We start from the raw sequence: 13,092 nt of genomic DNA, 5'->3' as shown, positions 1-13,092 counted from the left end.
TCAGGAAGTGACGCCCCTTCCTAACCCTAGTACGTACTGGATACGTACAAAATGGCGGCGCCCGTCCACACAGGGGCCGCCATTTTGACATCGCAGAAGCATAGCGTCCGGACATTGCACGGCGGAAGTGATGCTGCGAGTGCACAACCAACGTTTGTAACTCGCCATAATTTACTATCCAGATATCAGATAGTACAGTACAATATTTAGCACAGATTGCATTACCCTTCATTAATGTGTCACTATGCCTTGTTTATGAGAGGTGGTGTAGAGACTAAGGACATTATCACACAAGCCCTGTGCTTGTTGAAATCTTACTAATAAAAGAAAATGGAAACATCCTTGTTTGTTAGCAAGCATTATTGCACATCTTGCCAATCGTGCAACTGAAACTGTTTCTGTCATCATGTTCTCTTCCTCATTCCCCTTTAACTGTGCCTCCCTGCCTAATAATAATAATAATAATAATAATAATAATAGGATTTATTTATATGCCGCCCAATCACTGGGAATCACTTATGCTCTACCTAGAATGTCTTCCTGGATTATTTTATTTTACTTCATAACACAATTCCAGAATTATGCTAATGATATTTATTTTAAACAAACAAACAAACAAATAAAATGCAATAGACCAAAAATAAAGAAAATTAGGCTGCTTGGAAATAGCAAGGGGGAGGGGGGGATAGTGGCGAGGAGAATACGGCTATATGACTGATAATATTGCAGTGGTTGCAGAAGTGACATTCTGTCCATCAAGAGTAATAGGACTGCCATGGGATTGGGAGCTTATTGATGAGTTTCACCAGTCAATGAAAATTGGTACCCTAACTGCACTTGGGAGACACAGTAGCTATAGGTAAGTGTCATGGACTGCCCTGGGCCTGACTTAGAGGCACAGTCAGAGGACCCAGACTCTGAAGACTTGGAGGAGGCTGAGACAGGGGCAGATCTGGGGCTGCCTGGATCACCAGTCCCAGAGTAGGCTTGGGAAGCTGCAGAGGGAAAAACAGACTCTAGACTGCAGATGCTAGGATCTGTGGAACGAAGACAGGTCAAGGAGTCCTTGAGGCATTCTTCCAGGCTAGAAGCCAAGAGGAGAGCTAATAGGTGTCAGCTGAGAGAAGCAGAGGCCTTTTAAAAGACCTCCAGCTGCAGAGATTCTTTGCAGTTGACAACCAGTCTTGTTGTTCCTTGCTCTTTGATTCATGACTCTGATTATCTGACTCCTGGACTTGCCTTGTGACTACACTCTTGCCTCTGTCTTTTGCTGTCACTGACTGACTGGTATTGTGTGACCTTTGGACTGGACTCTGGATTATTCTTTTGTATATTCCCCTGCTGTGCTGCCCTCAGTAGAAGTAAGCAGGACAAATTTGTTGGCTGTCAAGTAAATCTCTTCAGGCAGGCTTCATGGAGGCTTTGCAGCTGCAAAACCAAAAGCAAGCTGCTCAAGTCATGCAGCTGGTGGCAGCTGTAAACAACTTGCAAGGCCAGATTGCCCAACTCCAACAGCACCTACTGCCTGCAGCTCTTGCTCCTCCTCAGAAGAAAGTGTCTTTCGGTTTGCCTGAAAAGTTTATAGGGGAGCCTAAGTATCAGGAAGCTTTTTTTTTTTTTGGCTAACTGCCAACTGTATGTCAAGGTGGGAGCAGAGGATTTCCCTACAGATACTGTAAAGGTTGCCTTTCTTATCAGTCTACTCTCTGGGCCTAGAGCCCAGTGAGCTATTCCCTTGATTAGGCAGAACAGCCCTCTATTGGACAATTATGATTTATTTATCAGGGATTTTTGGACACCTTGGGGAGATCTTGTGAAGGCCGAGACCGTGGACTGGGAGGTCCAGAGTCTTCGTCAAGGTCAAGGCTCTATACCACTGCTTTTAAGATGTTGGTTCCTGAACTGGGTTGGAATGACCCTGCCCTCCAGAGCTAATTCAAGACTAGGCTGGTGGAGGATACCCTGGATGAGATAGCCTGTGCCTCACCCCCAGCAACTTTACAGCTGTAAATGGAGAAGGCTGGAGACACAAGACTAAGCCTTGTTCACTGCTTGGCCTGCTGGGACATTGGCTGTAATCCCTCGACCTGCTTTTAATAATAATAATAATATTTTCAGTCCACATGGTCATCTTCTGCACCTGCGGGACCCGTGTCTGTGACTGGAGAGGCTGAAGTTGAGCCCATGCAGCTGGGAGGGGCTCAGGCTCTACTCTCTGCTACAGAAAAGGACCGGAGATGCCAGGCAGGGTCTATTTATGGTGAAGCAGGCCATTTTGCCCAAAATTGCCCCGCCAAAGGGCGTGGCTCTGTCCCACCTCAGGGAAACACAGCTCCCCAGGTCTAGGCGGGCTTGCTAGTCTGGGGAAATGTGGTGCTGAGCCCTTGGCACTCTCCAACAAGCTGAAAAAGGATACTCTGTTGGTGGCTGCAACCCTGTGACTCACACAGTATAAGGCTGCCTCTGTTGGGGCTATGCTTGACCCTAGGGTGTCCAGTAACTTTATGGACTTGGATTTTGCTGCCCATCACCATGTGTTCTGGCAGCTGATGCCTGAGCCTTGACCAGTGGAGACCATTGATGGTCGCCTCTTGAGTTCAGGACTCATGACCCACCAGATGGCGATGCTAATCCTGGTGATCCAGGGCCATGTGGAGCAGGTTCCTCTTGGCAAAGGTTCCACACTTCCCCTTGGAGCTCGGCATGCCCTGGCTTACCAAGCATGACCCTCACATTTCGTGGTCTCACTGGGAAGTACTCTTTGCTTCAGAGTTCTGCCAAGAGCACTGTTGCCCAAGCAACTGCAGTAAACTAAGGTCTCCAGCCAAGTCCCACCTCTGGTGGAGCTGCCCTTAAAGTATCAGGACTTTGCAGATGTCTTTGTTAAAAAGGAGGGAGAACGCTTACCATCTCACAGGATCTATGACTGAGCCATTGACTTCGTCCCCAGGGCTCCTATCCTGGCTGGGCAGATTTATTCCATGTCTGAGCCAGAGTTGATGGCCTTGAGGGACTTCCTAGAAAAGTTGTGGTTTCATCCGCCCATCAGGATTAAAAAAAAATCATTACAAGAAATGCTTACAAAAAGCAGGAGGACCAAAGATAACAAACTACAATAATTACTATATAGTTTCAATGTGTTTCTTCTATTGTAAGGGTGAGAATAGGGTTTTTCAGACGTTGTATGGCAACTCCTTCCCTCCTTCCCATGCAGTATACTGGCTAGATCTGATGGGATTGCAGCTAAACAACATCTGTAGGGCTACATGATTTCCACCCCAATGCAGAATATCAACAGTAAATCTATAAGTAAATGTTGAATTGACTGTTCCTGCCTAAGACAAATGTATTTCTTTGTAGAGACAACAGCCTATATATATTCACAAAAAAGAGAAGGATATAAACTATCTATATTATCATAGAAAAATAAGATGATGTCCCAAGGGGAATCAGATGTCCCTACAGTACTGATGATCTGAGAAGGCAGGCTTAATAATTTTGACAGCAACCTCTTAGTTGTCCTTGCACTAAGAAACTTGGATTTTGTGTTCCATGCAATGTCAGTGAGAGAGACAGCATCAGCTAAAAAAGGAAGGCACAACAGTTCTTGCTGTCCATCAAGGGGAGTATAAAACTCTTTATCGTTCTGAAAGCTGAAGAGCTTCATTTTTAATCGCTGTGTGGTGATTTTCAAAAAGTCATAGACCACTTTGAAGGGGCATATTTTATTCTAGTGAGTGCCAAACAAATTCTGAAAGGCTTAGAAGAAGAATAAAAGACAAACAAAACAAGATGGTTTGGAGAACTATTTTCATGGACTTGGAAATAAAGAACAGACCATGGTGCACACTGTTGGTGTCTGTGTGAAGAAGAATGGAGCTACAGTTTTCTTCCTAGCTCAAAATAACAATTAAAAAGTGTAAAGAATTGTTAAAGTACCTATTTGCATTAAAGGTAGATGTCATTTCCATTTCAGATTATTTTTTGATGAGGAATTAATTAATATTTGAATTTTTCATATTATTGGAGTGGGAAGATTCTGATAGTAGGAAAACAAATGTGCAAGAAGCAAATTTTGTTCATCCAGATGTGCATCTAATGTAGAAATGGGGTGCCTGGCCATACAGTTGCAGCCAGGAGCCTTGTATCCACATCAGACAAGGTAATGGAGGTCTTCTCCCTAGTGGCAATGGTGGAATAAAGTAAGGGGTCTGCAGCAGGAGCAGGTCTGTGGTGTGGGGATAGAGGGGCATGAAAACACCCTCCTGTCCCCATGCCAGGCCAGGTATAGATTTGGGACCTAGGTCAGGATAGTACATGCTTGGCCTATACTATCCTGTTCCATCTTCTCAGGGCCTAAATTTAGTTCTCTGGAATTCTGAAATCCAAAATACTTCAAAATCCATAATTGTCCACATGGGTGGCTGAAATAGTGACACCTTTGCTTTCTGATGGTTCAGTGTACACAACATTTGTTTCATGCCCAAAATTATTTTAAGAATATTTGCATAATATTAACTTCAGAATTTGTTTCTAAACTGTATATGCAGCATAAATGAATTTCAAATTTAGACTTGGCTCCCATTGACAAGATATAACAATAACAACAGCAACAGTAATAATAAATTTTATTTGTATTTTCCGCCTCTCCCTGTATATCATTATGTATATGCAAATGTGCAAAAAACAAAACAAAAAAACCCAGAGTATTTCTGAGCCCAAGCATTTCAGATAAGGGAGCCTAATCCTGTAATGTTGTGCCACATCTGGTTGCCAATTTGGTTGCTATGTGGCCAAATATGGGCCTATGTTTGGGATGAAGTGGGATGGGATGGGTAGGTGCATCCTTTTTGGGGGGGGGGGGGTTGAAAATTGGTCCATACTCCCATAGTTGTATATCCCTGCCCTAGGGAGAACAGCACACACTTTGTCTTGGAAGTGTCAAAATTTGCTTGTTTTTGCAAAATTCCATTTGCTTGGTTGGTTGAAGCTTGAAAATGCACTCCCTATCAGCACTTGTAGCTCAGCTTTTATTTCCATTGTCTTTGCCACCTTCTCATGCACTCAACCACTTTCTTTCTGTTTATTTACTCATTATTTACTTATTTTTGTTAAAAAGAGCACCTTTCAGACTGGAGAGGTTTCCTCTTCTTACTTCTCATCCCCAATTCCTTCTTCGACAAAAGAAACATAAGACGTCTAAACTAAAATGTGCTTTGAATGCCATTCTATCCTTGCCAGTTTGTTATTTTCTATTGTCAGTCCATGGTGGTCCATTTTCACTTTAGCATTTCAAGGGGCTCAGGAACTGTGCTGCTGTTAAAGGAGGTGATTGGAGTAGAACTGCTAGTCCAGCCTTCAAACTAGTGAGAAGCTGTGAGCAAAAGGGGAATGAAAAAGCAACAGAGAAGGAGAGAAGGAAAATCCAGTCTTTTACTAAAAAGAAAGACATTGAGGAAAGATCACATCTTCATGGTCTGCCTCCCAGATGCAACTTCCGCATACTGACTGATGGAATTTCCTAAGGTGAACTTGTGCCTGGATTGACAGATCAAGACCGAGAATTCTCAGGGTGTTCTTCTGGAATGCCTTTTAAAACAAAGAAAGAAACAAAACAACAACTCCACATCCGATTCCTCTACTTCCCTATCACTTGCAGCTCCTTTGCTCTATCCCATTCTGCACCTCAGCAGCAGACAAGTCCATGCAGAAAAGATTTGTTGAAGACTGAAAGTTTGAAAGCCACTGGTATAAAGAAACAGAATATCCCTGCCAAGAGCCCTTAGGGCTTGAGTTCTGAACTTCCAGATTGTAAATGTTATATTTACTATGTAAATTTCCCCCTCTTTTTTGCTCCTAGGCACTGTATTACTATTTTATGTTTACCTATTTGCCTTCTCCTTTGCTTTGCCCTATGTGTTTTATTTTTGGTTTTTTGCTTGTGAGATAAGAAACCTGGAAAGAGAATAGAAAATAATTTCAAAATGAAGAATATTCTCCACCCCCCCCCCCCATCTCATTTGAGCTTAACAATTGTGCCTTGGCAGGAGAGTTTATGATGAGTGATTAATAAGTGCATATTTTACCATTAGATGAACACAAGTCACACAAACAGTGTTCTGCCAAAAAAGATGATTGTAGGGGCTTTTATGCTAATATTTGAAATGGAATTGAATTATATTACCAAACTAATAAAGGTCAACTTCAGAAAATGTGGGATTCAGAAGTTATTTCTGTATTTCAGTCATGTCTTCCCTCTATCTTCTAAATGTGTTTTTCACCCCAGGTAACCATCTTATTTCACAGTAACTAATGGATAGAAAGGGACAAAATACTTTCTTTAATACATATAAAACAACTTCAGGCTGGATTTTTCCTTTTTGCTTTTTACAATGAGGGTTTAGTCTGACCAGGTCCAAGATCCAAAGCTTCTACCTCTATGCTGGAAAGCAAAAAAACCTTAAAGGAGCAACCCTCTGGCCAGAAGCCTAGCATATTGCAACTTCTTGGTCTGTACTGATCATCTGCACTACCTGTGTATAAAACCAGTGCAATGTTAAGTGGACCAGTCCCTCAAGAGTATCTTCCTTTGTGGGGTGTTGTCTCTTGAAATCTAGAATCATAGAGTTGGAAGAGACTGCACAGGCCATCCAGTCCAACCCCCTGCCATGCAGGAAATCCAAATCAAAGCATCCCCGACAGATGACCATCTAGCCTCTGCTTAAAGACCTCCAAGGAAGGAGTCTCCACTACACTCTGAGGGAGTGTGTTCCACTGTCGAACAGTCCTTACTGTCAGGAAGTTCTTCCTAATGTTCAGGTGGAATCTCTTTTCCTGGAGCTTGCATCCATTTTTCCGGGTCCTGTACTCTAGAGCAGCAGAAAACAAGCTTGCTCCCTCCTCAATATGACATCCTTTCAAATATTTAAACAGGGCTATCATATCACCTCTTAACCTTCTCTTCTCCAGGCTAAACACCCCCAGCTCCCTGAGTCGTTCCTCATAGGGCATGGTTTCCAGATCTTTCACCATTTTAGTCGCCCTCCTTTGGACACGCTCCAGTTTCTCTGGATTTCAGAGTCTCCAGTGTAAGGATCTCCAATGTTTGATAGGCCTATTCTCTGTCTCAGGCTTGGTGTGACAGGGCCTAAATCTGGAATCAGCACTATCATGGCTTGATCTACAGGCAGAAGCTTCACTATCTGAAATGCTTGGGAGCAGAATTGTTTTGGATTTTGTGTGTGTGTGTGTGTGTGTGTGTGAGAGAGAGAGAGAGAGAGAGAGAATATTTCCACATACAAAATGAACTATCCTAGAGATGGGATCCAAGTCTAAACATAAAGATAGGGTATCACTATCTTCACCACTACCACCACCACCCACCTAGTCTGCACAATTTTGGATTTTGGAGTATTTCAGTTTTCAGAATTCTGGATATGAACCTGTATCTGTCCCCGTATCTCGCTGGATCATTTTCCTCTGACATACATAAATTCAAGTCTTGTTATCATGTCTGATTTTGATTTAGGTAAAAGAAGAGCCTTGGCAGGCTAAAATATTTGTTGAGTCCCAGATTCAGAATACCTAGAGCTGCATGTATTTCCCCAGACCACATGTGGCTGCCACAGCACCTTCATGACATGATTGAAAATAATAAATAAATACACATAGGAGATTATCACATGGAGGCTTATCATCCTTAAAAAGTGTCTGGATTGTCCTTAAAGCATGAGGGTGTGATTGCCAGTCGCTCTTGCTTCCCATGATGAAATCATCATGGAGGCGTCCCATAAATTGTTCATGGAGCCGCCATTTCTCTACATAACAGGAATTTTTGTTATGCAGAGAAATGGCGGCACTGCAAACGCTTTAGTGACAGGACACCTCCATGATGGGAAACAAGTGCAACCAGCAATCACACCCTCTGCCTTAAGGGGCAATCTAGCCATGTTTTAAGGATGGTAAACCTCAGTGTGATAATCTCCATAGTCTCTTCTGGGTACAAATTTGCCGTGTTTTCATCCCCAAACATGCTTTAATCAGGGGGAGGGAGTAAAAAACAGAAATAAAAAGAAGCCAGAAAGGTTCCGCAAACAGGCAATTTTCCACAACTACCATGGGAAAATTGCTCCTGGTTTCCCTAGAGGATACAAGGAGCTTCTTGGTGTTTTTAAAGGGAAGTGTCAGCAGAACAGGGACTGTTGAAACTGTTGAGTGCCTGTTGAATTATGTCTACCTTTGAATTACTTAATTCTGGTTTTGTGGAGGCTTTGTTGACTGTACCTCTCTAACTAGGAATGTAAAGCCTATCAGATATTTATTGTTAATTGTAAGGGATGTTTAACATTTTAAGAAATCCATCCAAGCCAAAAACAAAACAAAGAGTCATGAATTTTTACACGCTTGGGATCTGTGCATGTGTGTGAAAAAATTGTGAATTAGGTTGGCACAAAAAATATTTTTTGTGTGGAAAACAATGTATGCAAAAATACCTCACTGGATATTTTTACAAAAATGTTCAGAAATATGGAAAACCACTGAAAAATGCACAAACCTCTTGCAGTCTCATCCAGTAGAGAATAACATTTTCTGTATTGAATGTAGAAATATTTAGGTGAAGATTTACACCCGTATCTACGGTCTACTTTTTCTTAGCAACTGAATATTTCAGACCTAAACGAAAACTTAAGGTAGAACCAAACATTCCACTACACCTCTTGTAATGCAGAATAACATATGTCATGCGCCAGCATTGTTATGTTGTGATGTTCATTAAATCACCACTAACAATGGCAACAAATAATTAGTGATAATTAATAATATATTTTTTAAAAAATGTGTGCTTGTAGCTATGTATCTCCTTAGGTTTTAAACTCTCTGAATAAACGTACAGCTTCAGAGTGGAATCCATCATTTCTTAAAGTTTTACAAAGTCTTCATGCTTCATTTTATTTCAATCCATTTGACACTCACTGAATACTTTTTTTATTATGAATTTTACTTCTGTTAGAATTAATGTTAATTCATGCAGTCATGTTTGTCAGAATAAATGAATACTGTGCATTTGGTTGGAATATTACATTTATTTTAACTCTCTCATTCTGGTGGTTAGCAGTTCATTTTGGCTGATCCTGCTTTAATGTGGGAAGTACTTATATATGATGTGCCTTTATGTGTAATTGCTATGCCTTGTTTGCATAATTTTACAGAAGTACCATGTGTCATTCATAGCAATAACCCTGGCTTTTTCCTCACTGTTTCTTTTGTGTCCCCCCTTCCTCCAGAAAACCCATTAAGAGTGTATTTGTGGGAGAATAGCTGGGGCCTAGATGGGAGGGGGAGACTTCTCCTATGTCTTTGAATGTGGAAGAGTTGCCTAGATTAACACATCAACAAAACAATGGCCCACAGACTGGAAACAGTCAATAAACATCCAGTCTCCAAGGAAAGGGACATCAGGAATTGTAGCAATAATCAGACCATTGCATTAATCTCTCATGCAAGCAAAGTGATGCTTAACTTTTTACATAAAAGACTTCTGTCATATATGGAAAAAAAATGCCAGAAATTCAAGCTGGACGCAGAAAAGGCATTGGAAATTATAGTTCGAACATGCATTGGCTAATGGAGCACACAAAAGAATTTCAGAAGGAAATCACCTGGTGTTCCATAAATTATAGCAAAGCCTTTGACTGCATAAAATGAAAAAAAATGATTGCTTTTAAAAAAAATATGCGCTCCACAAAATTGTCCAATAATTTGCACATGAGGCCATTGTTAGAAAGGAATACGGAGAGTCAGAAATGTTTTCAATTGGCAAGGCAGCCAAAGAAAGATGTATCTTATCACCCTGATTAATCTATATGCAGAATATCACACAGGGAATGAAATGACTCAGAGGAAGGTAGTATGAAAATTGAGGGACTAATCATCAATAAATTAAAATATGTAGATGACATTGTATTACTAGCAGAAAATAACAAATACTTGGAATGACTACTAATGAAAGTTAAGAAAGTACAAAAGCAGAATTACAGCCACTTATTAAGTTGACAAAAATAATGACAAGAGAAGATTTATATAACTCTAGAACAGATTCTGACAGCTTCAAAATTGTTGGAGGTTTCCTATACACTGGCTGACTCATCAGTCCAAACTGAGACTAGATAAGAAATCAGGAGGGGTTTTTCCTATACAATCCCTAAATGGTTTTCCAGATTTAACAGTACAGGGACTTCTTGCAAAATTCACTGCTTTCTGTCTAGGAAAGGGGCAGTTCACTTTGTGTGGAATGGGATGTTTAGCCCAAAGACATAGATATATAGAAAAATATAGTCTAAGTTAAGGTTTGGGAGGCTTAGAGCTATTCACAATATTCCACTTTTGCAGGGTTCCTGTACCCCAACTCCCTGAATATGGAGGGTTGACTGTACTATAGGGAGTCAGTGGGAGAAAGATTGAATTTTGGACTTTGGAGTAAAATTGAATCTGAGAATTTGAAATTCACGTTCTCTCTAAGAAGGCAGAAATGTCAAACTCCCTTTGGAGAAATCTTGCCAAGAAAATCCCATGATAGGTCCATCTTAAATTGGAAACAACTTGAGGGCATACAACAATAATAAAGTTAGCCAAATCCAGAACATGCTGTTAATTCCAATCCATTACAAACTGAGACAATATCAAGTTGCCAAAGGTACTGTACTTTTTTGGTTTCACTATGTGGTAGAATAGGTTCTAGCATGAGAAGAAGTTTGTTTTTCCTTTTGGGGGAAATCACATACTTGAGAATGTCCAGTACCACTTCATATATCTATTTTCCTTATATTGCTATGCCGTCTTTTTCATAGTGGGTGGCATATATATGTCTTTATGCAGTTAAATAACAGCAATCTTCCAGTGAAGAAAAGGAGCAGGTGAAACCAGTGATATCGACTCCAGATGATTAACTTGGACTTAAACTGGATTCAAGTTGCTTCACTGACTCGGCTTGGGCTCATCTCCACACTAAATGATGTACCAACTCAATTCAATCCAACCCAACCCACAACTTGTATATTTTTAGCCACCAACTTGCTGGCCTAACTTCAATCAAAAATATTACATAATAAAAAACAACTTTCCTCCTTTGAACAACACTTCTATCTTGCTGCTTTTTGCATATCAGTCATGTGACAAAAATGGTACTTTACCTTTGCTATACATGAAGCCCCCACTTTCTGTGGACTCCCACCTCAAGCCCATTGCCTAATAGGTTTGCTGTTCATCTCTGAGAAATGTGTCTCACACATTTAATTTTTTTACTTAGCTTCTAACATCTTCTTGATGTTCTAGTTATTGAAACTCCACCTGCCACACACACACACACACTACCATCACCTCCTTTTTTCTGTTAAGAGTTGGCTTTCAGACTTTAGACTCGACTTGAGACTCATATTGAGAGTGTCTTGCAAGGACTTGAGATTTTACTTGAGTCTTGCAGTAAGAGTCTTAAATACATCACTGGGTGAATCCTCCTCATGGTCATACAGAATAATTTAATTGTCCTAAATGATAGCCCCCACATAAGTGAGAAATGAAGAACAGTTTAAAGAAATACAATATTGTGCTTTCTCTAGAACATAGGAATACAGTTATGAAAAGAAGGCAGGATAGGGCTCATTTGCTATACATGTTATCCCAGGTGTCTGGGCCAGGAGGAAAGGAAATGGTCTATACTCTTGCAACGCTTCTCAATTAGCTTGAAGCCCTTGGGATGTTACTGTATTTGGCAGCTGTCTGTACTGCCCATTGGGCTGAACTCATTCTATCTTTATTATTTTCATTACTTATCTCAGTGTCATGAGGGGGAGAAAAATGAATCTATCTTTCCTAGCATAGTGATTTATTGACAGGCAATTTCTTCCCAAGCATCTTATCCGTGGTAAAATGCATTTTAGGTGTGAGCTTCCTGCTGTCTTGTCTGATTGCCTGTTACTTTGCTTTACTAATCTGGCAGCCATGAAGAGCAGTGGATAAATAGGTATTCACTCTGTGTATAGTTTTACTATGTTCTAAAAATGGAAGGAAGGAATTGTACTGCCCCGAGGGTCTGAGGAAACAAACTCCATCATCACAGAATCTATTTACATAACAGTTAGCTCCTTACATTTTTCAATTTTACCTGATGATATATAAAATATATCTATTTTTTTTTACTGCCAAGATAACATAAAATGATAAAGAAATGGAATGCTTCTAGAAAAATCAAATCATTAAATTCCTTGCTGGATGGGAGAAATAACCCAAAATTCAGTGAAGCATTTATTTATTTTGCTTTGGTGATTTGAAAAAACTATAGAACTAATAGGAATCTCTTAACTTTACAGAACTATAGTTGTATTACTATTAAGGCAAATTTGTACACAGAATTCTATTCTGCTTCATGGATTCTTATTTAAGCAGAAACATGATTTAGGCTGTTATAATAGGATGGACCTTTCAGACCATACAGCAACAGTAATTTAAAGGGAAAATGTAATACTTTATCTGTATTTAGCATCTAAATGTGATCTTGCCAAGTATCAAGGAAGCAACATATTTCCTAGATATTTCTGAATATTAAACCTGTCCTTTAGATATAATACAAAAAGATGGTTAAATAAGGTTTTATTAATATTTTATTGTTGGCTCTGAATGTGCAAAAATGAAAACAAAAATCTCCAGCCCAATTCAGTTGCCAACTAACAGAGCCATCTGGAGACAACACACTCGGATGCAGCTTAATGTAGCAGAGTACAGAAGCAACAGCCCAGATAAATATAAATATAATAATAATAATAATAATAATAATAATAATAATAATAATAATAATTTATAGCCCACCCAATCACAAGGAATCTGGGCAGGTTACAACAGTAAAAATACATTAAAAATACAATAAAATTCAAAATCAATCCCTTCCCAACACCCCACTCCAGTTATAAAACTACAATATAAAATAATCACAATTTAAAAACGCTAAAATACAATAGGATAAAAATTGGGGAAAATTGGGTGGATAGAGAGACATTGATCACGATCAAGTCATCTTCATCTTCATCTTCATATTCAGGC

Source organism: Sceloporus undulatus, chromosome 3 (assembly GCF_019175285.1).
Source record: "Sceloporus undulatus isolate JIND9_A2432 ecotype Alabama chromosome 3, SceUnd_v1.1, whole genome shotgun sequence".
Lineage (NCBI taxonomy): Eukaryota > Metazoa > Chordata > Lepidosauria > Squamata > Phrynosomatidae > Sceloporus > Sceloporus undulatus.
This window is presented reverse-complemented; position numbering follows the sequence as displayed.